General features: G+C 45.5%; 1 protein-coding gene across 6 annotated transcripts in view; it reads left to right on the top strand.

Moving 5' to 3' along the window:
- The first annotated feature begins 6,717 nt into the window (after positions 1-6,717).
- The window catches only part of DENND4C (DENN domain containing 4C), a 133,291-nt gene continuing 113,599 nt past the window's right edge, over positions 6,718-26,409 (top strand). For 2 of the 6 annotated variants that reach the window (XM_059656569.1, XM_059656568.1), the window contains exon 1: positions 7,262-7,607. The gene's annotated coding sequence lies outside the window, so the exon portion shown is untranslated. Of the gene's footprint in view, positions 6,957-7,261; positions 7,608-26,409 lie in introns of those variants that run through there. The other 4 variants (XM_059656566.1, XM_059656567.1, XM_059656565.1 and 1 more) reach the window with 3 other exon arrangements.

Raw genomic sequence — 26,409 nt, 5'->3', positions numbered from 1 at the left:
AGAGTTATTAGCACATCAAAAGAGTATTAAAATCACAATTGACCTTTGTTACTAATATAAACACAAACACAATTTTTTCTTTGACAAAGCAAAAAAAGCTCTAATAATTCTTAATGAAGGTAGCAGGCATAAATACACACACACACACAACTATTAAATTGAGAATTAACATGTTATTCAAGTCAGTTAAGACAGAATTGCTGGTCCTGGCTGGATAGCTTGGTTGATTAGAGCATTGTCCTCATACTTCAAGATTGTGGGTTTGATCCTCAGTAAGGGCACATGCAAGAATCAACCAATGAATGCATAAATAAGTGGAACAATAAAAATTGATGTTTCTCTCTAAAATAGATTTAAAAAATTTTTTTTTGTTTAAAGAAAGGCCTTCTTGCCCTGGCCAGTTTGGCTCAGTGTATAGAGCGTTGGCCTGCGGACTCAAGGGTGCCATGTTTGATTCCAGTCAAGGGCATATGCCCCGGTTCAGGGCTCGGTCCCCAGTGGGGGGCGTGCAGGATACAGCCAATCAATGATTCCCTCTCATCACTGATGTTTCTATCTCTCTCTTCCTTTCCCTTCCTCTCTGAAATCAATAAAAATATATTTAAAAAGGCCTTCTCTTCTGGCCCTGTCTAAAGTAGATTTGAATCCTGTATTAACCAATGTCACCCCAATAAATTCAATTAAAGAAAAGAATTTGCTAATTTGTTCTCTTTTAAGCATTAATCATTCCATGGTTATTGCTATCATAGAATTGTTCACAACCATATTTAATGCTGTAGACTCAATTCAAATAATTTTCTTACATCCATTGCACAGGGAAAAAATACAGATAAGATTCCCAGAGATTTGCAGATGTGCTCAAGCATATCTTCAGGATTGGAGAGGGGGCCAGCTGGGGTTAACTGATTCTAGGATTTAGAAATCTCAGGGATGGAACAATGACCAGGAACACGAAGGCTGAAAATTGGTGAGAACAGACTCGTGAAAATGCTGCTTAATTATTTGATTCACTAACAATTATTTACTATTACTATTGTCTAGGTACCAGAGGTACAGTAGTGAATAAAGTAAATTTCTTGTCCTTATGGAGCTTCTATGCTGGCAGGGAAGATGGGTAGGAAGCACATAAATAGACAGTAAATGTCAGTGGCTAGAGTATGGGAAAATTTTAAAACGGGCCAAGATGATATAATGTGAGTTCTGTTTTAAACAAGGTAGACAGGGAACACTGAATTAACAACACTAACCATTGCATGTAGCAGAAATAAAGTTAGTTTTCTGAGAGCCTCAGTTCACATTTGTGTCAATTGATCAACACAACCTTTTTTTAAAAAATATTTTATTGATTTTTTTACAGAGAGGGAGAGGGAGAGGGATAGAGTTAGAAACATCGATGAGAAACATCAATTCAGCTGCCTCCTGCACACTCCCCACTGGGGATGTGCCCGCAACCAAGGCACATGCCCTTAACCAGAATCGAACCCGGGACCCTTCCAAACTGGTCAGGGTAACACAACCTTTTTTAATGTTTTTTTCTGTTTAGACACCTTATTTAATACAGTATATGTCATTGACTCATTAACATTGAACTCATAGCCAAGAGCTCTACAGCTCATGCCTGAACACGGCTTATTGTAACACGTATTTTCTCCAAAAGGCAGTGGTTTCACCTCTGCTCTGTCCACCCAAGTGTTAGTGCTAAGTCTTTCCCTCTGGGTGTCAAGGTCACCCTGGCCTATATCCTGGAAAACTAAGAAGGGCAGGTATTTATATGAGCAGAATTACATTCTTTAGGTCAAAAGCCACAGCTATGTGCAGTGCTGTCACTAGAAAGATCACACCCCTCAATGACCAGACACACAACTAAGGTGACTGCTTCATATAACTTCACGTTGTGCACCAATGAATGGCAATCAATGGTCTGTAGGCCTTGGCCCTTATGTGGCTCTCTGGCACTGGCCCCTGAAAGTGCTGGGCAGTTCTCCCAATACTGACCCCTGCTCCATTTCTCCTCTGTCTTGCAAATGATGTCCTCCTTAACTCCCAGTTCTTTTTTCTTTTTAAAATATGTTTTTATTGATTTCAGAGTGGATGTTTCATTAAAAATTTAATATTTAATAAAACATTAAAATCTTTAAATGGTGAGAATAGCCTTGTGGTTACGGTTTTGTTTAAAAAAGATCTTTAGAAATACATGTTGAAATACTTACAGATGAAATGAAATGCCAAGTATTTGCTTCAAAATACTTGGGGAGGCCCTGGCCAGTGTGGTTCAGTGGCCTGCCAATCTAAGGGTCTTGGGTTCAATTCCTGGCCCAGGGCACATACCGGGGTTGCAGGTTCAATCCTCGGACCTGGTCCAGGAGCGTGAGGGAGGCAACCAGCCGATGTGACTCTCTCGCATTGATGCTTCTCTCTGTCTCTCTCCTTCCCTTCCACTCCAAAAATCAATGGAAAAAATGTCCTCAGGTGAGGATTAACAATAAAAACAAAATACTTGGGGAGGAGTGAGAGTAGGTATGGGGTTACATGAAACAAGATTATGAGTTGAAGCTGAGTGATGGATGCAAAAGAGTTCATTATACTACTATATTTATGTTTATATTTTGTTGTATATATGTGTGATAATGTTTTTAAAAATTAATCTTTGGAATAAAGAATGCAGGTATTTTTAAAAAAATATTTATTGTTTTCAGAAAGGAAGGGAGAGTTAGAAACATCAATGGTGAGAGAATCATTGATTGGCTGCCTCCTGCACATTCCCCACTGGGAACTGAACCCGCAACCTGGGCATGTGCCCTGACTGGGAATCGAATCTCCTGGTTCATAGGTCAATGCTCAATCACTGAGCCACATCCGGCCAGACAGATGCAGGTATTTTTGATCTATGGTCAGGACGATTTCCTCTGATGTGGGGAATACCAACACAGAGGCCCACAAAAAAAGAGTTTGAGGGAAGTAGGCAAGAGCTGAGCTCTCGTCAGGATAGCAACATTTCTGTGAGTTGGGAAACTAGGAAGTTATCTAGATGGATGGATACGGACAAGTGCCAATTCAGGAGAATGCCCATATTTGGACATGTTAAGTGCTAAAGTGGTGTTCAAGTTGGCACAGACAATGATCCCCAATAGTGGGGAAAGACTGAGGATAGCCTATGCCCTCTACTTAAAATACTGTAGGAAACTCATGAAAGCCAGCCATGGGTAGCGGGTCTTGGGTCTCAGATATTCATTTAGACTATCTTCCTGCTCAATCTCTCTACCCTTTATTTTTTCCTGTTTTTCTCCTTCTGCTAATCCCTACTCTTCTTTTTTTTTTAAAATATATTTTATTGATTTTTTACAGAGAGGAAGAGAGAGAGATAGTTAGAAACATCGATGAGAGAGAAACATGGATCAGCTGCCTCCCGCACATCCCCCACTGGGGAAGTGCCCACAACCCAGGCACATGCCCTTGACCGGAATCGAACCCGGGACCCTTCAGTCCGCAGGCCAACGCTCTATCCACTGAGCCAAACCGGTTTCGGCCCTACTCTTCTTTATGATCCTTAGGACACTGTTCTCAGAATCACTTACTCTCCTCTGACTCAAAACCAAGAGCTCTGCGTCAGTCCTTTCTACTCCTAGTTCAGCCATGTTTGGCCTATAGGTTAGAAACAGCAGCCGGATAAAGAATGTGCTGAGTAACCCCAAAAGGCTGTAGGAGAGTGCATTCTAATAATGCTGAGGCTGAGACCCAGCCAGAGAAGATATTGGAGTGGAGAACAAAGTACAGAATGTGCTTACACTCCCTGTGGGGAGTAGAACACACTGGCTCCTTTAGGTATTATATGAGTAAAGCAGATTCAATGTTTGTTGATGTCATTCTTACTTAAAACTATTTCTCAAAGAATAACTAAGAGCACCCATAGGTGTGAAGCACCAGGCCTTCAAACCCTGTTTTCAAAAATCGATGGAACCAGATAACTTGCCAGTCTGCAACAGGTGGCAGTGAAGAGCAGGCTCAGATTTTCATGTTGTGGAAGCGGTCCCAAGGAATCTGGAGCAAGTTATTCTGTTTGGGAAAATAAAGAGCTATGATGAATTTAGCAGTTTCTCCTCAATACTCAACTATGAAATCACCGAAACGGAGACTGGGAGACTCTAGGTGAGTCCTTAAATGTCACTGGGCCTTAAATTTCCCATCTAGCAAATGAAATAATTAAAATAGATCATCTCTAAAGATCACCCTCAGCTCCAAACCTATGATTCCATGAAATACTTAAAACAACTATTTATTGGAAAATTTCAAAAAGGCATACGAAGTAGGGAACAACATAAGAAACCCTCAAGCACCAATCACTCTACTTTAATATATGTCCAATTGTGTTTTACCTAAACTCCTACTTACCCTCTCATCCTTTTTTTCCCAATTATAAGAGAACATTTATTTAGAAAATTACAGAGATAGAAGAAGTAATTCATAGAAGAGGTGGGGTGAGGAAGTGAGTTATGGAGGCAAAGGAAGGGCCCTAGGAGCTTGGGAGTGAGGAAGGTAGTGGTAATACACAAAGGGAAAGGGGGAGGGGGAGGGGGACGGAAAGGGGCGTGGGGGAGGGAAAAGGCAAGGCAAAGCCTCCTGGCATGCTCCCAGGAGGGAAAGCCTACTGAGGTATCAAACCTGTGACCTTCCAGTCCACAGGCCAAAGCTCTGTCCACAGAGCCAAACTGACCAGGGCATGTATAGAAGTTTATGATAAGAACAAGTATAAGATAAAAATAATATGGCATGCTGCAGCATTGAAGATGACTGTCAAAAATCTCTTAATTGAAAAATAAAATTAAAAAAATAGAATTTTAAGAAAATTTCAACATTTCCATTCAACTCTTTTTCACTGCTGATCCACAAAAACCTGCAGTTACTATGCCCAGTCAGATGTCTGTATTGCCTTCTTTAAATGATGATTCTTTTATCTTTTATTTATATAGGCTCAACTGAAACTGCGATATTAAAGTGATTATGACAATTATGTTGTTATTGGACTCTCCAGCTCCCCTCCCACTTTTTAGACAAATATTTATATGTTAGCCCAGCTGGTGTGGCTCAGTGGTTGAGTGTCCACCCATGAACCAATTCCACTCCCACTCAGGCACATGCCCAGGGTTTGGGGCTCCATCTCCAGTAGGGGGCGTGCAGGAGGCAGCTGATCTATGATGATTCTCTCTCATCATTGATGTTTCTCTCTCTCTCTAAAATCAATAAAAGTATTATTTAAAAAAATTAAAAAATAGTTACATGTTAAAAATTAAAATGAACTATTTTAGTTCTGGATATATGAGTGCAGTTGAGAAGGTTGTTGAATCAAAGGCTTTTAGACTTAAGAATAGCTGCCTTAGACAAAAAATTAGGCCCAAAACATACAAATTCATTCTATAAAATTTGGGGTGGAAAATGGCAATGAAAATTTTATGGTAAATCTATAGGACAATTAAAATAATGAAAATAATTAAAGAAATTCTTAAATCTTACATTGCCAATTGAGAGAAATCCATCAATCAAATGGGAGAGATATATTGGCTTCTTTCATATTAATTCCTGTGGGTGCAAAAAAACAGGGAAAGGGGAAGAAACCTCTCAACCCATGAATGTCAATGAAATGTACCCATTAAGCCCAGTTGATTGAGTCTAGTCCCATGCACCAAGAGCTGGCCAGTTCGATTCCCAGTCAGGGCACATGCCCAGGTTGCTGGCTTGATCACCAACGGGAGCGTATAGGAGGCAGCTGGTGGATTATTCTCTCTTATCTATGTTTCTAACTCTCTCTCTCTATCCCTTCCTCTCTCTGTAAGATCAATGAAAACATATTTTAAAAAGAAATGTATCCATTAAAAATTTTGATCTATATTAGATGTTTCTAAACTATTAATTTCACCTTGAGAAAGGAACAATAAGGCCACAAGCTAAATTCCTAAGCATTAAACTTGTCTAGATTGTCACTATCAAAGATTGGTTTTCGATGGGCTCAAACTGCCTCCAAAATATGACTAATGGGCTCAAACTGCCTCCAAAATATGACTAAATAAGCTTTATTTCTATTGCTGTGCATTTCAACTGAACTGATTCTAACTGCTAATGTGGTTAGGAAAGCAGTTTCTGCTGTTGGCTACAAAATTCAAATTATCCATATATGCAACAAACTTCAGAAGTTGACAACAGGGCCTTCATGACCGAGTTCTAATCTCATACTTTTTGCCAGAAAATGCAGATTGAGTGAGAGATTAACTCTCAAGAGAAAAATGGTCATTATATATGAATACTCATTAGATATGCACAGATCTTACCAGTTCTAATTTTGACCTGCCATGGAACCTGTGAAGTCACTCGAAATATTTCTTAGTGGGGGGAAAGGTTAGTTGGCAGGTAAAAGTTCTCCAAATTCCAATAATTAAAAAAAAAAGTTCTCCTAATTTGTTTCAAACCATTTGCTTCTTACCAGATAACCATTCTTTTTCATTTACTGTAAGACCTTCACACTGTTGTCAAAAACAAAAACCTCGCCAAACTTGCATTCAGGCGAAACGACAGTGCCTGCGTCCCCGTAGATAAGGAAGCTGCACTTACTCAGGAGACAGGAGAGCACTGATTAGTTACATGAGCCATTTCCACATTCGCGGTTCCCATTCCGAAATCTCGGCCGCCGCGGCCACGCGGAGCGCAGCCCAGGACTCTCCTGGGGCGCTGCGGCCGGGAAGGGACCTTCGGGAGCGCCAGTCGGCGGGTCTCTCTCGGGTCTCGGAGGCCCATAGTCACGAGTGGAAATTCCAGCTCCCGCCTCGGGAAGGAAGGGAGCTCCTGGTCCGGGGACCTGCATCCCGCCCCGCACGCTCCTCTGCGACTCTGAGCGCCTGGGCGTCCCTTTCCCCGAGGAGCCGCCGCCGCCACCTGCCCGAGGCCAAGGCAATAACCCGCGGCAAACGGTGAGTCTGGGCCCCGCAGGGAGGGGTGCCGGGGAGCGCCCTGGGTCCTTTCTGTCCCACTGTTGCTGCTCCGACTGCAGCTCCGACGCAGAGCCGGGGATTGCAGGCTGGCTGGGCGGGTCGGCACCGCGCACCCGCGGGGGTCCCGGCGGGCGGGGGAGGAGCGCGGGCCGCGGCCTCGGCCTCCCGGGGGGCGTGGCTCCGCGGCGCCCCGCCCCCGCATCCTCCCCGCCCCGCCCCTCCCCCTCGCCCTTCCACCCGCCCCCGCAGTAGGAAAAGGAGAGGGAGGAGGGTAGGAAAGTGCTGTTCTGTGGAAAGGGGCGGAAGGAGGGGAGGAAAAAAAGAAAAAGGGAACAGAAACATGGCCGTCGGCGGTCTGGACGGCCGCGCCGCGGACAGCTCCTAGCCCGCACGGCCGGCCTCGGTGGAGAAGAGGCGCCGCCGCGAGTCCGCGCTCCTGGCCGTTACCCGCGCAGCGCGCGGCGCCCCCCAAGACCCAGCCCGGAGGCGGCGCAGGCGCAGAGAGGGCCGCGGCGGCCGCGAGAGCCAGTCCCCCGCCCGGCCCCGCCAAGGGCGCCCAGGCCGCGAAGCCGGTGCGTCCATGCCCCAGGAAGGGGCCGTGCCCGGGTGGCGCTGAAGGAGCGGCGGCAGGTGAGCGGCGGCGGAGGGCCTTTTGCAGAGGCTCCCCGCGCGCGCCTTCTCGGGGCCCGCGCTCCCGTGCGGGGAGGGCGCGGGGCAGGTAGCCACGCGGGGTGGGGAGCTCGGGAGGCCGGCCTGCGGGGGGTCTCCGAGGAGGCGGAGAGGGGTCGGGGCCGGCGTCCCGGCCTAGTTTCTCCGCGGTTTCCGGGGGCGGGGAGTCCCCGGAACCTGCGGGGCGTGATGGGGGGAGAGGCTGGGCCAGGAAGGGCCTCCCCACGCCACCGCCCGGGCTCCTGAGAACCACTCGCGGGGAAGCCCGGGGATCTGGGCCCTCGGGACTCCCGGGGCGCCTGCCGCCTGGGTGGGGGCAGGGTGGGGCGGGGATGGGGCGTTCGGGCGGGCGCTGCAGCCGGGCGGCGGGAGCTGGGGCTTCTCCGCGGCGAGAACGGGGCGCGCGCGGGCAGGTGTCGCAGGTAAATGGAGAGCATTTCCTCCTCTGCCTGCCGTGGCCGCTCCTGGCGACGTCTTTGTTGGGGAAACTTTTAGAAAGGCAGGTTCCATTCATCGCCGAGTGACTAAACACAAAACCAAAGAATGAGCCCCTAGTGCTGGCTGACTTTTGTAAAGAGCTGTAATGTAACTTTTCTGTATTGAGGATGCTGTTGTTTTTTCTCCCACCTCCCCCCCTTTTTTTCCTGCTTCGTAGACCTTTTCCCTCCCTAAGGCCGTGCCTCATCAGAACAAATAAGGAATGACCCAGTTTCTAAATAGCACCCCCCCCCCCATTATTTGAGTGTTTCACACGGCAAACTTTAGGGCAAGTTATCTCAGCTACGTGTGCGAACGAGAGGGAAAGTGTCACGTCCAGTAATGAACCTCCAGCCGTGTTTGACTTTTGCCTCGGAGAGATTGTCAAGCCTCGTAGTCTGGGAAATGGGCTGCTTCATTGAAGCCGCCTGCTTAATTGTGTGCAACCCCGCGCGGAGGCGTTCTCCCCAGGCCCCTGTTTACGGTGGAAGTCGGCCTTCCCTTTCCGACTCTTCGGAAGGTGAAAGGTCTAGTAAGAAAGGGGAGGATGTGGGTGCTAAGGCGCCAAGTTTTCAGGTATTTGATTCGAGGTGATCATGTGTATGAAGCAGCTCTCTGCAATGCAGAGCAGTGTTGTGTGTACACGTGATGAGAGCAAAATTAGCTAGAGAAGGTAAACATTTCTGAGCTTTAGTCCCTCTCTTCTTGATCAGTATAACCATGAACACTCCCCCCCCCCCCCCCCCCGCTGCATTTTATTTTGTTGGTACTTCAGCCGAAGAGTTGGTGAAGTGCCTTCTTGGTGTGGGACTGGGAACTCGGAAGTGAACATGGGTTTGTATTCACGAGGAAGCCTCTCCTGTATGGAGGCTGCTGTGACTCGTTTCTCTAGGGATGGCAAACTCAGGCCACGCTTTCCCCTCGTCGGTGTCTCCGGTGGACATACAGGATTACCCAGCTGATCTTTTGTATTACCGATGTTAGCGGACTGATAATGTTTCACTAGTGCACTACTGTTTAGAATTGTTAATTTGGATAATAGAAAATCCACGACGGAAATGTTGAAGTTGTATTTTGGAGCATTTTACTCGAGAACCATTTGTAAATTAGTGCGTTCTGTTGTGGAAGTACGTATAGTATTTTGTAGTAGAAACTGGAACTTTCAGCTGAAGAAATCGGCATGTGAGGATTGTTCTTAAAACGCAAATGTTTTAAATTACAAGGAACTGCAGTGGTGTGTAGGTTATAACAAGTCCTGGTGCCAGACTTGGAAGTTACTTGTTTGAAGTATTCTCTATAAAGAAACATGTTAAATATCTCTGATAAAAGCTAATTTGTAGCTACACATAGGATTTTGCATGATGAATAATAACCCAACCAGGTACCTTTGCTCTTTGTATATCTGTGAGTTAAAGACCAAAACATTTTGTATTTTCGTTGGAGTTTCTTGCCAAGACAGATATTGATTTCACATTGGCTTTGCTGCTCAGTTTTATCCTTGCAGCTTAAGTACAGGTTGTATGTAAAAAGAAAGCTGCTGAGTCAGAGACAGGTTGTCTCACTTGGTCTTTCTGATTTGCAAAACGCAATTTCTGTTCTAGTTTGAATTTCCAATATAATATGTTTACTGAAACTTAGGTAGTAAGGACAAATAAGCTTTCATAATAATACATAGATTAAAATTTTATCTTCTCTATGCTGGTGCCACAATTTATACCTCTTTCAGATTGTCAGTTTGACAGACTTGTAATAATGGGGTGCTTTGTTGGAATTGAAGATACCTTTATAAGAGTTAAAACTGGGAGAAAGAGTTGTAAATAGTACAGCTGGTGTGGAACAGTAGGTCTTTGGCATTATTATTTGAAATAAAAAATGTGGTGAAGGCCTGGGGTGGGGGGTCTTGTTAGAGGGTGGGCAAAAGTAGGGAGAATGGGTAACATCTGTAATACTGTCAACAATAAATAAATTAATTTAAAAAATTAAAACTATTTTTGTGCGACAAAGTTAGGTAGTTTATAAAGTTTAATGTTTTTCTACTTATACTTGACATAGTACTGTACTTATATAAATAGGAGTAATAGAGCCAAAATTGGTATTTGAAAATCTTTTTATTGGAAAAGAATGTAACATGATTAAAGGAAATTTAGAGGAAAATAATTAGTTCTTATCTTTACATTTTTCTGTATACTTTAATTCTATTGTACTTGCATTATATGTATTTTTTACGTTTTAAAAAAATTACTGCTTTTAGAGAGAGGAAGGGGGGAGACAGAGATAGAGACAGATAGACCGATCAACATTGATTTGTTGTTTCAATTACTTACGTTCATTCATTGGTTGATTCTTGTATGTGCCCTGATCAAGGATTGAACTGGAAATCTTGATGTGTCAGGACCAGGCTTTAACCAACTGAGCTACCTGGCCAGGGCTGTATAATATATATGTTTAATATTGTTCATTTATTTTATTATTTCTCAATATTATTTTGTATTAGTTTCAAGAGTGCATTGTAGTGGTTAGTACACGTGCATAATATATTAATTGGTATAATATTACTACTTCTATCTATACTTGTTTATAATTCTGTTGTTAATGTTCATATTGTTGTCTTTTTAAGCATAACATGTTTTACTGTCACAGTTTATTTAACCCTTTTCTATCTTTGACATTTTAGTAAGTCTACTTTTTATTCTTAAAATAATGCTATAATGAAATCACTTTGCTAACACGATGGTCCAAGCCAAATTACTTTTTACATCTTTGAAAAATAAAGATTTTTTTTTGCTGGAGTAGTCTTTCTAAAATTTTTCAATTACAGTCAGTATTTTCAAATACATTCAGTATTATTATGTATTAGTTTCAGGTGTACATTTTAGTGGTTAGACCAGTGGTTCTCAACCTTGGCTGCACATTAGAATCACCTGGGAATCTTTTTAAAATCCTGACTTCTGGGTCTCAATCAGGATTTTAAAAAGATTCCCAGGTGATTCTAATGTGCAGCCACGGTTGAGAATCACTGGGTTAGATAATCATATGCTTACTTTAAAATATGTTCCACCTGATGTTTCTGGGACTCATCTGGCACCATACATACATAGTTGTGGCCTGGTGCACAAATTCTTGCACATTGAAAGGAAATTAATTAGAAGAAATATTTTAGTATCTCTATTCGCCCTTTCTCTATAATAGAAGTGTCAACCAAATTCACAATCGACAATGACAAATGCACAAATCAATTTTAGCCTTTTATAGATATAGAATAAACTTGCTTAATTAGACCTGCTTTCTGATTTAGCTAAACTTTTTCCAGTCCAGTGAAGCACCCCAACTTCTTTTTCAGGTAATTGTCAGCAACACAGTAGTAAATATCAACATGAAGCAGATTGTTATTGTAGATTACGCAGGGAGAACAAAGGGTAAAATATTTAACTGCAGCAGTGTTTGACTATATTGTACGCAGTGAAAAAACCTGAAGTCATTTTCAAGGTCCACCATTTCTTCTTTTCAGTTGGGTCAAGTTTCTATGCTTTCTAAATCTCCATTTTCCAGCTAATGAAAAGAAAATAGGATTCTATTGAGCCTCCTATCTACCTACTCCAGGACTTCTGTGAGAATCAAATGAGATGAGGCATGGGAAAATGCTTCACAAACATTTGGTTAAGTGTGAAATGTCTCCACCTGGCTATACAGCAAGTTGTGTTCCTGGGCTGAAGAAACTCCAAGGAGGCTAGTTGCTAGGGAGAGGAAGCCGGATGTTGCTACATGACATCGTTACCCGAGCGCCCACAGCCACCATTTCTGGGCTGGCCTGGCTATGGGCGGCATTTTGTGCCATGGCAGCATCGGCTGCGATTTGGTGGGGTGTTGCTCTGGGCTGGTGGTGGGGCCTTGTGTCCCACTTGGGGGAAGCCGAGTGTTGGACCTGGCGCCGTTTATTTTTAAACTAGTTTTTTAAATTTGTGCACTCGGGGGCTAGGGGGAGTGTCCCTCAGCCCAGCCTGCACCCTCTCCAATCTGGGACCCCTGGAAGGATGTCCTACTGCTGGTTTACAGGGATCGGGCCTAAACTGGCAGTCGGACATCCCTCTCACAATCTGAGACTGCTGGCTCCTAACCACTCACCTGCCTAACTGCCTGATTGCCCCTAACCACTCTGCCTGCCAGCCTGCTTGCCCCCAACTTCCCCCCGCCACCAGCCTACTCACCCCCAAATGCCGCCCCCCCCAGCCTGATCAGCCCCAACTTCCCCCTGTACCAGTGTGCTCACCCCAACTACCCCCCCTGCCAGCCTGCTTGCCCCTAACTGCCCTCACCCCCTGCTGGCCTGCTTGCCCCCAACTGTCCCCTGCTGGCCTGCTCACTCCAAGTGGCTCCATATTCTATTCCATTTGTGTCCTTTCCACTCCTAAGTTAATGCCATGTCCTTAATATGTGGTTATGAGATGTCTCTGTGACTGAGCTGGGAAACCTTTCATGTTTCTCTTTTCTTTCCTTTCATCTCAGGATAACTGAGCTCTGCGGTTTGTATGGGACAAAAGGCCCTGGGACTACAATGCTGAGCCCCCTGAACTCATTTTATTCTTATTGTATTATTTGATTCTTGGGGCTGAATTAAACATGAAAACAGAAGAAAATATACCCTTAGATATAGAATCTGAGTCATTACCCGGAGATTTCTGTGGTAGTTAACACTGAGGCAAGAGACACCTGTGTTTATTGGTCAATTTCCTCAACTATGGAAGGAAGGTTGATCCTGCCCCTTGGATCCTATGGAGGTTGGATATGATGCATCAAGAGGGATTAACTGGCAGCTCTGAGAATAAGATCAGAAATCCACAGACACTTGTTTCCTTTACCCAGACAGAGTTAGAAAAACACAACTCCTTTTATCATAACAGCAGCCAGGGCCATGCCTGTGGGAGGAGGAGCAGGGAACCAGGGCTTCCCCCTTGCTCCTTCCCCGCCCTCCCTCCCTCTATCCCTGCACTGGTCCAGCTGCTATGCTATGGTGGAACCCCTCAACTCAGGCTCTCACCCTGCCCATGTCACAGGGAGGAGCATGCGCACTTCTTGCAGACACAGAAGCAGCTGTGGAGTAGGGAGGTGGTGGTTATTCCCCTGAGCAGGCTCTGAAGTCCTTGTTGAAGTCTCCACTCCGGAGCCTGCGAGTCCCAGTCCTGGGAGGCTGCGCAGTGGAGGCGCCACATTCCTTTCAGTAGAAACTGAAGATTGATAGGAGCCTGCCAGCTGAGGGGAAGGACCAGGAGGTCTGCCTTGTGCCCATTCCCAATCCACAGTCCCGCTTTGCTGGTGGAGCCTCCTGAGCCCAACACCCATGGCCTGGGCGCACAGGGGGCGGGGCTGCCGCCATCACCATGTTCCATCTGAGCCCTGCACCCATGGCTGGGGCTGCACTCAGGAAGGCTGAACACAGAGCGATGGCCTGGCCTTACATGGAGCGGGCTGCACACGGGGCGGGGACCCCTGCCATCGTTCAGCCTGAGCTGCCTGCCGATGGATGGCCTGGCTGCACACGGAGCAGGCTGCACACGGGGAGGGGGGGCCCTGTCATCCCCATGTTCCGCCTGATCTCCGTGCTGATGGCCTGGCCTTACCCAGAGCGGGCTGCACACGGGGCGGGGACCCCTGCCATCATTCAGCCTAAGCTGCCTGCCAATGGCCTGCCGGCACTCGGAGCGGGCTGCACATGGGGCAGGGGCCCTGTCATCCCCATATTCCGCCTGATCTCCATGCCGATGGCCTGGCCTTACACGGAGCGGGCTGCACACGGGCAGGGACCCCGCCTTCGCCGCTTTCCCCCTGAGCTCCACGCCAATGGCCTGGCCATACACAGAGCGGGCTGCACACGGGATGGGGACCCCTGCCATCGTTCAGCCTGAGCTGCCTGCCGATGGTCTGCCCGCACTTGGAGCGGGCTGCACACGGGGGACCCCGCCTTTGCCGCTTTCCCCCTGAGCTCCCCAAGGATGGCCTGGCCTTACAAGGAGCGGGCTGCACGGGGGGGGCGGGGCTGTTATCACCTTGTTCGGCCTGAGCTCCGCGGGGATGGCCTGGCCTTACACAGAGCGGGCTGCACACGGGCGGGGGGCCCCCTGTCATCCCCATGTTCTGCCTGATCTCCGCACCGATGGCCTGGCCGCACAGGGGGTGGGGCCCCACCATTGCCTCCTTCCGTTTGGGCCCCAGGGCCACTTTTACCTTGCCACTTCGGTTTCCAATCACCGTGTGGCAGGCGGCTTCTTCCCCTTTCACCTCCCAGCATTGCGCCTACATATGCAAATTAACCGCCATCTTTGTTGACAGTTAATTTGCATATCGTCCTGATTAGCCAATGGGAAGGGTAGCGGTTGTACACTAATTACCATGTTTCTCTTTTATTAGATAGGATGGCCAGTGTGCGTCATGGCAGCTCCTGCGTTGAGCGCCTTCCCCCTTGTGGTCAGTGCATGTCATAGGTACCGGTCAGATGGACACTTAGCCTTTTATAGATATAGATTGGCTTATTAGCTCTACATCTTTTTTTAAGTAGGTGCCCAATACAACTACTTAACTATTATATGGGTTTATATTTAAGTTACCAGAATTCAGCCTATATAATAAAAGGCTAATGTGCAAATCGAATGGCAGAACGACCAGTCACGATGATGCGCACTGACCACCAGGGGGCAGACACCCCCTGGTGGTCAGTGTGCTCCTTCAGGGGGAGCGCCACTCAACCAGAAGCTGGGCTCATGGCTGGCAAGTGCAGAGGTGGTGGCGGGAGCCTCTCCCGCCTCCGTGGCAGCGCTAGGGATGTCCAACTGACAGCTTAGGCCCACTCCCAAGCCGTCAGTCAGACATCCCCCAAGGGCTCCTGAACTGTGAGAGGGCGCAGGCTGGGCTGAGGGACCCCTCCGAGTGCACAAATTTTGTGCACCGGGACTCTAGTCTTTAAATAGTACTATAACCAGGACTCTAAATTCAGTACACTCTGTTCTCTATTCTCTTCCATTCTTCCTCATCATTAAAAATATTGAGCTGCTATGAATATAAAATTAGTTAATGCATGTAAAGTACTTTTAACATAGCTCATGCTTTTATTTATATTGGGAATAATAGTTGAAAACTTCATTAGAAGTTCTTGAATCTGCAGATTGCAAGTTTCTTTTCCAACCTGCCTCAGCTTCTCACTTCCATGATCACACCCAAGACTATTGGTTCTTAATCTGACTGAACATTACAATGGACTGGGCAGCTAAAAAATATTGATAGTTGTGTGCCATCCTCCGAAATTCTTATTTTATTGGTCTGATATTTTTAATGTGTTCCAGCTGGCTCTAATGTGTAGTCAGAGTGAAGAACATTGCCCTAGACCTCATTACCCACTCTATAACTTAAAAACTATAAGCATCTAATTTTGACTTCCGTCTCTTCTTTTGCCAACTCATATATTCTAGTTCCCTATTTTGACATTTCTGGCATTCCATCGAGACCTCCAGGCCATTAGCCAAACCACATTTTCATTGTCTGTCATCCTCTTATATATAATTCTTTCCTTACCCAATTACATTGATTCATTGAGTGAGAATTTTAATACCTGCTAGTGCTCTGTACTATTTTGTGGGGTCAAGTTATCAACTCTTTCTTTCATCTCTTCACTCTAATCAGGGCAAAACTTCAGAACTGATTAAATCCAATTCTTTGCCAGTTCTATGGTTCCTTGAACCTGAGCAGCTGAATGTGACTGGAGAAAGCAAGTAACAGTACTGACTGGTTTCACTTTAAGCTTATGGCCCAAAATATAAACATGTACCCTTAGCATTATCTAGTCATTTTTCTCTTCCAGTTTCATTACCAAGAAGTCTGTTTAATTTTTTTCCCTTTCTTACTGTTAGCCACATATATATGGCCCCTCCATCTGTGCTGTTGCCTCTTGTCTATTTAAGGATTTTGCTTCCGGTGTTATCCTTTTTCTCTTCTGTATCATCTTTTCTTTCCTGCTGAGTCATTTTTATAAGCATGTGAACATACTGTACCATCTCTGTTTTCTTTCTCACACACACATCCACTTTTCTTTCTCATTTACAGCAAAAAAATGTCAAAAAGAATTGCTCATACTCATTTTCTCTACTTTATCACTTTGTCTTACTCTACCTCTCATCAACATTTGACAAAGTTAATTGATTAGTCCCTATTATTTAAAAAACCTCAATAGTTTTCTGGATGCTATATCATCCTGACTTGTTTTTTTCTGAATTATGGCAGTTGCTTCTCAGTCATGTTTTCTAGATTCTCTTTCCTTACTTCTAAAGGTGGAGTGCCCTAGGCTTAGGCCTTATACCTTTTCTTTGTGTTATCAGAGAAATGTGTGGATGGTCTTTCTCCATTGCTAGTGGGAGTGGGGTTCTTGGGGTGCCATTGGAATAAGCATTTCCAGAGGTCCCTACGGGAGGATAAGATGTGCTAGAAAGCGTTATTTGTGTGGAATTACATCCCTGGTATTGCAAAATCTCATTTCCCTTAATCCAGTCCTGGAAGAGGTGCAGCTGGGGATTCAGCAGAGCTAAAAGTAAAGCCAGTGTCCAGAGTCTCCATTCCAGGGTGGACCTGGGTTTGGTTTAGCTTTAGGCTAGTTGCAGTCCATTAGTTCATTGTGTATGGCAGCGGTTCTCAACCTGTGGGTTGCGACCCCTTTGGGGTTGAACGACCCTTTCACAGGGATTGCCTAAGACCATCAGAAAAACCATATATAACAGTGGTTCTCAACCTTCCTAATGCCGTGACCCTTTAATACAGTTTCTCATGTTGTGGTGACCCCCAACCATAAAATTATTTTCGTTGATACTTTATAACTGTAATTTTGCTACTGTTATGAATCATAATGTAAATATCTGATATGCAGGATGTATGTTCATCGTTACAAATTGAACATAATTAAAGCATAGTGATTAATCACAAAAACAATATGTAATTATATATGTGTTTTCTGATGGTCTTAGGCAACCCCTGTGAAAGGGTTGTTCAACCCCCAAAGGGGTTGCGACCCACAGGTTGAGAACCGTTGGTGTATGGGGACTGCGCAAGATGGTGGAGCAGGTGAGTGGGTGGTGCCAGGCCAAGGTGGGAGCAAGTGGGGGCCAGATTGCCCCACAGACAGCGACCAGTGGTGGTGGCAGGGGGCAGGGCCGCATCCCGGCTCCCAGGCCCTGAGGGAGCAGGCAGGTGGGATGGTGGAGCATGTGAGGGGGCAGCACCAGGCCAAGGCGGGGTGCCAGGCAGGGCTGCAAGGCTGGGGGCTCGAGCTGGGGCCTGATCCCCTCAGGCCACCCTAAGGGACCCCACCTGTGCATGAATTTGTGCACTGGGACTCTAGTTTGAGAATAAGTTTAGCATGTATTTCTGAAGGACAAGGACATTCTCTTACACAATACAATAATCACATTAGGAAAATTAGCTTTGTTACAAAATTATCTGATATATAGTCTACATTAAAATTTTTCCAATAATATACATTACGGCATTTTTTTGTTTTTCTGTTTCCTGATCCATTCTAGTATCACTGATTCTAGTATCACTGATTACGTTTAGTTGTTACTTATTTGGTAGATTACTTGGAGTTTCTACATAGAGTCCTGCCAGTGAATAGGGAGAGTTTTATTTCTTCCTTTTACCTGTAAAAAAATGTTTATTTATTGATTGATTTTAGAGAAAGAGGAAGGGAGAAACAGAGACAGACATTGATTTGTTATTGATTTGTTGTTCCACTTATTTATGCATTTATTGGTTGATTCTTGTATGTACCCTGACCAAGGATCAAACTGGAACTTTGGTGTATCAGGACAATGCTCTAACCAACTGAGCTACCCGGCCAGTTTTTCTTCAATGTTTTTTATTTTCTTTCTTTTTTTTCTTGGGGTTTATTTTTGCTGTGTGCTCTTTTTTCTTTCTGTTTTCTTACAGTTGAAGGAATAAACTGTTTTGCATATTCACAACTGTAAACCTATTTTTGCTCACCCCTGCATTTCCCTGTAAGTGCTGCTTTAACTGCATTCCACAAATTTTTATGTTGTCTTTCCTTTTTGTTCAATTCACAATATTTTGTAATTCCTTAAATTTCCTCTTGAACCATAACTTATTTAGAAGTGTGTTTAAATTCCAAGTGTTTAGAGATTTTCCTGTTATCTTTTGATTCTCAGATTTTAATCTTTAATCTAGAATAATACCTTGGACTTTTGTTCTTCATGATATTGACATTTGATTTTTTAGAATTCTGCCCTTTAGTTTGAGTTTGTCTTCCTCATCCCTCATGATTAGATGAAGGCTATGCATTTTTATCACTATATAACTAATGTGATGTCCTTCTTAGTGCATCACAGAAGGTATGTCATATCAGTTTGACAAATTATTAGTGATGTTAAATTTGATTACTTGGCCGAAGCCGGTTTGGCTCAGTGGATGAAGCGTCGGCCTGCGGACTGAAGGGTCCCGGGTTCGATTCCGGTCAAGGGCATGTACCTGGGTTGCGGGCACATCTCCCAGTGGGAGATGTGCGGGAGGCGGCTGATCGATGTTTCTCTCTCATCGATGTTTCTAACTCTCATCTCTCTCCCTTCCTCTCTGTAAAAAATCAATAAAATATATATTTAAAAAAAAAAATTTGATTACTTGGTTGAAGTGGTGGCCACCAGATTTCTGGTGATACATTTTATTTCTTTGTAATAGTATCTCTAGGGAAGAGTCTGAGATTGTATAAATATCCTATTTCCAATCCCCTTCTACTCAGTGGTTTTAGTACCCATTGATAATTCTCAAATCTAAATACTGTGACAATTGTAATGTGGTTTTTATAATTCACTGATGAGAGACAGAGAGACATCAATTTGTTGTTCCACTTAATTAATGCATTCATTAACGCATTAATGTGCCCCAATGGGGGTGGGGTGATGGTGAATCAAAAACACAACCTTGGCCTGTGGAAATGATGCTCTAATCAACTGAGCTAGGGTGTAATATGGTTTTTGATCTTTACTATTATGTTTATTAGTTGGCATTCTATTGTAAGGAGTATTCCTTTCCTTCCCTCCTCTTCTTTCACTTTTTATAATATCAGTATGGACACAAGGCTTAAAAAAATCAAATGTGTTATATACTCCATAACTGTCATTCATTTTGATGCTGAATTATTCACAGACTGGCCAATGGGAGACTCTTCAAGCTAGTTCCTGTGTCCTTTTGATAAGCCCCCATTAGTCTTTGAGCAATGGTTTTGTTTTGTTTTCTCCTTTGCATAAGATGTTCTAAGGGTATCTTGTACTCTTCTTGCCCAGTCTTGCTATTATTGGCCATTTTTCCAAGCAGCTAGTATCCTACGGTGGAGGTTGGTTTTAAAAAATAAAGATTTAGTTGTAGCCAGTTTGGCTCATTGAATAGAGCGTCGGCCCATGGACTGAAGGGTCCAGGGTTTGATTCCGGTCGGGGGGGCACGTGCCTAGGTTGCAGGCTTGATCCCTGGCCTTGGTCAGGGTGCGTGCGGGAGGCAACCAATCAATGTCTCTCTCTCACATCGATGTTTTTCTCTCTGTCTCTCCCCGTCCCTTAAAAAAAAAAAGAGAGAAATAAAAATTTAGGTGCTGCATTTGTTTATTGCTTGTTGGATGACACTGCTTCTGGATTTTATTTTTAGCAGAGAGAAGGAGGAGATACACATACATGCATTGTTAACAGCTTTATTGAGCTATAATTCACATACTACACAATTCACTGATTTGAAGTATATAGTTTGTTGGTTTTTAGCATACTCACAATTGTTCAACCATCACTATGATCAATTCTAGAACATTTTCATCACCCCCAAAAGAAACCCTATACCTATTAGCAGTCGCTCCCCATTTCCCCCAACCCCCTAGCTTTAGGCAGCCCACCAGTCTACTTTCTCTTCTATTTTGAACATTTCATATAAATAGAACCATACAATATGTAGTCTTTTGTGACTTCTTCCACTTAGCATAATGTTTTCAGGCTTCATCCAGCTTGTAGCATGTAGCAGTACTTAATTTCTTTTCGTTGCTGAATGACAATCTGTTGTATGGATGTACTACTGTGTTTTCTTTATCTCTTCATCAATTGATGGTCTTTTGGACTCTCTCCACTTGTCTATTATCAATAATGTTGAATACATATATATATATATTTTTAATATATTTTATTGATTTTTTACAGAGAGGAAGGGAGAGAGATAGAGAGTTAGAAACATCGATGAGAGAGAAACATCGATCAGCTGCCTCCTGCACATCTCCCACTAGGGATGTGCCCGCAACCAAGGTACATGCCCCTGACCGGAATCGAACCCGGGACCTTTCAGTCCGCAGGCCGACGCTCTATCCACTGAGCCAAACCGGTTTCGGCTGTTGAATACATATTTAAAATATTTTATTTTTTGCCCTGATTGGTGTGGCTCAGTTGGTTGGAGTGTTGTCCTGTGTACTGAAAGGTCATGGGTTTGATATCCAGTCAGGGCACATACCCAGGTTGTGGGTTCAATCCCTGATTGGGTGGGTATGGGAGACAACTCATTGATGTTTCTCTCCCCCCCCCCCCTTTCTCCTCCTCTTCCTCCCCCTCTCCTAAAAGCAATAAAAACATATCCTCAGGTGAGGATTAAAATATTTTACTTTTTAATTAGTTTCGTTTTACAGAAATGTTGAAAAGGTGCTAAAGAGTTCTTTATGTCTTTATGGTTAATGTTTTGTGTTACCATAGTACATTTGTCAAAACGAGGACATCAATATCATTACATTGCTATTAATTAAAATACAGATTTTGCTTTAATTTCACTAGTGTTACCATAAATGTGCTTTTTCTTTTCTCTGACCCAATTCAGGGTACCCCGTTATATTTAGTATATATGTATTTTTAAAGCTATGAATTCATTTAATACCTCTAATTCAATTCTAATACACTAGAGGCCCAGTGCCCTCTCATAATCTGGGACCCCTCGGTTCGGGGTTCGGGGATGTCGGAGAGCTGGTTTTGGCCCGATCCCCACAGGCTAGGCCAGGGGTGGGCAAACTTTTTGACCTGAGGGCCACAATAGGTTCTTAAACTGGACCAGAGGGCCGGAACAAAAGCATGGATGGAGTGTTTGTGTGAACTAATATAAATTCAAAGTAAACATCATTACATAAAAGGGTACGGTCTTTTTTTTTTAGTTTTATTCATTTCAAACGGACTGGATCCGGCCCTCGGGCCGTAGTTTGCCCACGGCTGGGCTAGGCTGAGGGACCCCACTTAGTATGCATATAAGATCTTTGGTTAATCTCTTCCCACTCTCCCCTCTTCCCTCTGAGATTCATCAGTCTGTTCCATGTTTCCTTGCCTGTGGTTTCTGCTTCTGTGTTGAGCGTCTGCCCCTGGTGGTCAGTGTGCATCATAGCTATCGGCTGGTCGCTTAGATAGATAGATTTTACTTGCCTTCTCCATTCTATATTTATATCTCCCTTTTCTCACAACAAGAACTCTGGTTTCCAACAGTTGTTCCATCACAGAATACATACAGAATAATGTTATAATTGCTACAGCCATTCTATATAATAAAAGGCTAATATGCAAATTGGCCAAACGGCAGAATTATCGATCGCTATGATGCACACTGACCACCAGGGGGCAGACGTTCAACGCAGGAGTCAGTGTGCTCCCACAGGGGGAGTGCTGCTCAGCCAGAAGCCCTGAGCTAGGCTCACAGCTGGCAAGCGCAGTGGCTGTGGTGGGAGCCTCTTCCACTTCTGTGGCAGCTCTAAGGATGTCCAACTGCCAGCGAGTGGGCCTAAACTGTCAGTTGGACATCCCCTGAGGACTGAGAGGGTGCAGACCAGGCTGAGGCACCCCCCCCCAAGTGCACAAATTTTGTGCACCAGGCCTCTAGTATCACTGTAAAAAGCAAGCTTTCTAAGTAAAGCTCAAGATTTCTTTTCAGTTCTTAATGTTAAAATAAATTGCTCAAAAGTTACTTGGATTAGTTCTGTTTTCATTCCCTTTTATATGATTACTAGAGGCCTGGTGTACAAATTTGTGCATGGGTGGGGTCCCTTGGGGTGGCCTGCGGGGATCGGGCCCCGGTTCGTGCCCCCAGGCTCACAGCCCCAGCTCACGCCCCCAGCCTTGCAGCCCCACCTGGGACCCCGCCTTGGCCTGGTGTAGCCCCTTCACCTGCTCCACCATCCCGACTGCGGGGTGACTGATGGGGGCTGGGCCCCCGCGCCCAGCTCCCTCAGTGCCTGGGAGCCTTATGGCAGCCATCCCCCCATCCCCCCCACTTGTCGTAGTCTGTGAGGTGATTGGCAGGGTGGTTGGGCTCCCACTCACACCCACCTTGGCCTGGCATCTCTCACTCACCTGCTCCATCATCCCGCCATGGTCCAGCTCTCATCAGGGACCATCAGGGCTGGCAACACCTCCACTGCTGCCCATTGCCAGCACAGCGTCACTGACGCCCGCCCTGTTATATGTCATCCCCTGGTGGTCAGTACACATCATAGTGAGCGGTTGAACTCCCAGTTGAACAATTTGCATATTAGGCTTCTATTATATAGGACTAGAGGCCCAGTGTACAAATTTGTGCATGGGTGGGGTCCAGCTGGCCTGCCCCAATCGGGGCTGATTGGGCCAGGCCTGGCTGAAGGGAGGGGACGTGAGAGGTTGGCCAGCCGGCCCCACCCCCAATTGGGGTGCGGGGGGGGATAATTGGGGGCAGGGGCCGTGGGCGGTTGGCTGGATGGCCCTGCCCCCTGGTCGAACTCCTGGTCCAGGGTACAATTTGCATATTAGCCTTCTATTATATAGGACTAGAGGCCCGGTGCACAAAAATTTGTGCACTGGGGGGGGGGGGTCCCTCAGCTCTACCTGTGCCCTCTCGCAGTGTGGGACCCCTTGGGAGATAACGACCTGCTGGCTTAGGCCTGCTCCCGGGTGGCAGAGGGCAGGCCCAATCCCTAGGTGCAGCCCCTGGTCGGGCTCAGAGCAGGGCCGATTGGTGAGTTGGGGCGCCGCCCCGTCATGCACAGAGCAGGGAGATTGGGAGGTTGTGATGCCACCCTCAGTCACGCTCAGGGTAGGGCCGATTGGGTGGTTGTGGCACCGTCCCCTGTCACACTCAAGGCAGGATCGATGGGGAGGTTGCGGCGCCACCCCCTGTCATGCACAGAGCAGGGCAGATTGGGAAGTTGCGATGCCACCCTCAGTCACGATCAGGGTAGGGCCGATTGGGGGGTTGGGGCACCGTCCCCTGTCACACTCAAGGCAGGGTCGATGGGGAGGTTGCAGCGCCACCCCCTGTCATGCATAGAGCAGGGCCCATCAGGAGGTTGGGGCACTGCCCCCTGTCACTCACAGAGCAGGGCCCATCAGGGGGATTGGGGCTCTGAACCTTGTCACGCACAGAGCAGGGCCCATCAGGGGGTTGGGGCACTGCCCTCTATCACCCACAGAGCAGGGCCGATCAGGGGGTTGGGGCGCCGACACTGTCACACTCAGGGCAGGGCCGATGGGGAGGTTATGGCTCTACCCGTCACACACAGAGCAGGGCCTGTGGGGGAGGGGGGTTTTGGAGCTCCCCCCTATCAGGCACAGAGCAGGGCTGATCAGGGGGTTGGGGCGCCTTCCCCTGTCACGAACAGAGCAGGATGGATAGGGAGGCTGTGGCCCTACCCCCTGTCACACACAGAGCCGCAGGGCGATCAGGGGGTTTGGGCACTGCCCCCTGTCACGCTGATCCCGGTGCCGGGAGGCATATTACCCTTTTACTATATAGGGTAGAGGCCTGGTGCATGGGTGGGGCCGGCTGGTTTGCCCTGAAGGGTGTCCTGGATCAGGGTGGGGGTCCCCACTGGGGTGCCTGGCCAGCCTGGGTGAGGGGATGATGGCTGTTTGCAGCTGGTCACACACCATTCAGGGTAGGGGTCCCCACTGGGGTGCCTGGCCAGCCTGGGTGAGGAGGGGATGATGGCTGTTTGCAACTGGTCACACACCATTCAGGGTAGGGGTCCCCACTGGGGTGCCTGGCCAGTCTGGGTGAGGGGCTGAGGGCTATTTTCAGGCTGGGAGTGACTGAAGTTCCCAACTGCTCCTTTTTTTCTTTTTTCTTTTTTTTTTCTGGGCCAGCTTTAGCTTGAGGCTTGGCTCCAGCTCTTAGGCCTGCCTCCACGGCTGAAAGTAGGTTTCTGGTCTTTGCATACAATGTTGTGAATCTGCTGGCTGAAGTCCCGCGGTATCTGTTACAATGTTTGAAACTGCCCGCTCAGAGGCCTGCAGCTGCAGGTGGGGAACGTTGTTTCCTCCGTCACTGAAGCAAGCAAGCCTCATGTTAGTTTCAAGCTGCCTGGCTGCCAGCCGCCATCTTGGCTGACAGTTAATTTGCATATCTCGCTGATTAGCCAATGAAAAGGGTAGCGGTCATACGCCAATTACCATGTTTCTCTTTTATTAGTGTAGATATTATCAATTTGATACACAGCTTGGTTCATCGACTCATATAAGTTTAATTTTGAAGTTAGATATTTAACCAGGTTAAATTTTTTAAAAAGAGGTTTTTATTGATTTTTAGAGAGAGAGGAAGGGGGAGAGAGAGAGAGAGAAACATTGATAAGAGAAACATCATCAATTGGCTGCTTCCTGCACACAACCCAGGCACGTGCCCTGACCAGGAATTGAATGCAATCTCCTGGTGCATGGGTGATGCTCAACCAACTGAGCTACATTGGCCAGGCTAACCGGGTTAATTTTTTAAATGGAATTTAGAAATTGTTCTTTTGTAGACTTAACCTTTTAGAACAGGGGTAGCCTGTGGGCTGTATAAGGCCTGCAAAATCATTTGGTCTGGCCCTGCCAAGGCAAATTCAGATGGGACTCGAAATTCAATAAACGTAGGAGCTTTTTTCATAGCAACATACATTTATATTAAGTGAATTATGTTAAGTGAATGCTGTTATAGATATCCGAATGGCCCCGGCAGAAAATAAGTTCCCCACCCCCGCTTTAGAGTGATATACCCGGCTTACGTGTTTGTTTAATCTTACTAGTGTTTAAGAATTTTGATTTAGTTGCTGACATTTTAAAAATTGGAGATTTACATAGAAATCCTGGGTTCTAGCTTCTCTTAAAAAGGCAAAAAGGGAAGTTCTGGTTTTGCTAAGTTCATTTGACAACAATTGGATGGATTTGACTACTAGTGGCAGCCTATGTTTTCTGGTTCTCACGACTGGCATTTGTGTTTGCAAGTTCTCATCATCATCTCCTCCTCCTCCTCCTCCTCCTCCTCCTCCTCCTCCTCCTCCTCCTCCTCCTCCTCCCCCCCTCCCCTTCCCCCCCGTCCTCCTCCTCCCCCCTCCTCTCTCTCCCCCCCCCCTTAAATTGTTTTTATTGATTTTATAAAGAGGGAGAGAGGGATGGAAACATCAATGATGACAGAATCATTGATCGGCTGCTTTCTGCATGACCCCTACTGAGGATTGACCCCACAACTCAGGCATATACCCTGACTGGGAATTGAACTGTGATCTCCTGTTTCATGGGTAGATGCTCCAGCGAGCCACACCGGCTGGGCACAACCCTTCTTCGTTATAAAACTTTCAGTGGCAGGTGTAATAGTAGAGAATTGCACTGCTTTGTGTTCTGAAAAAGGAACTGATTTTATCAGAGATGACTTACTTTTTCACTTGTGTAGTTTCATGACCCAGCCAGCTTAACTGATGTTGATAATGTCTTCTAAATGGAATCACCAAGGACCTATTTTAAATTGCTTGTCTGTAGCAAATAACTTTGATAAAACTGTACCCTCTTTGTTGTTTAAACAAAGTTCATCATTCATTTTGCATGGTTTGGAACACACAGATATTATTGAAGCTTAAAAAAAGTCTTTTTGTTACAGTGAGAGGAATTGTGTAAACTACATTTAGCCTTGTAAATTGAAGTTAATATAACAGTTTGCTGATGTCAACAGCATTTATTTATTAAAATGTATGTCATTCTAAACAGTAAGGTGAAATGAAATTGATTGCTAAAGGTTATCTTAGCTATAGCTGGAAAAAGTAATTTAATTATTAAATTATAAATCTAAGTTTTTACAAGTATTTTAATTATTTTCAAAAGCTTTTCTTAATACACAATAACATTTACCAGAGATAAAGAAGATCATTTCATAATGATAAAGGGGTCAGTTAATCAAAGAGACATAACAGTTCTAAATGTTTATGCCCTTAATAACAGAGCTTCAAAATACATGAAGCAAAATCTG

The sequence above is a fragment of the Myotis daubentonii genome, chromosome 11, assembly GCF_963259705.1.
Source record: "Myotis daubentonii chromosome 11, mMyoDau2.1, whole genome shotgun sequence".
NCBI classification, from domain to species: domain Eukaryota; kingdom Metazoa; phylum Chordata; class Mammalia; order Chiroptera; family Vespertilionidae; genus Myotis; species Myotis daubentonii.
The sequence above is the reverse complement of the archived record's forward strand: the minus strand, read 5'-3'. Positions and strand labels throughout refer to the sequence as shown.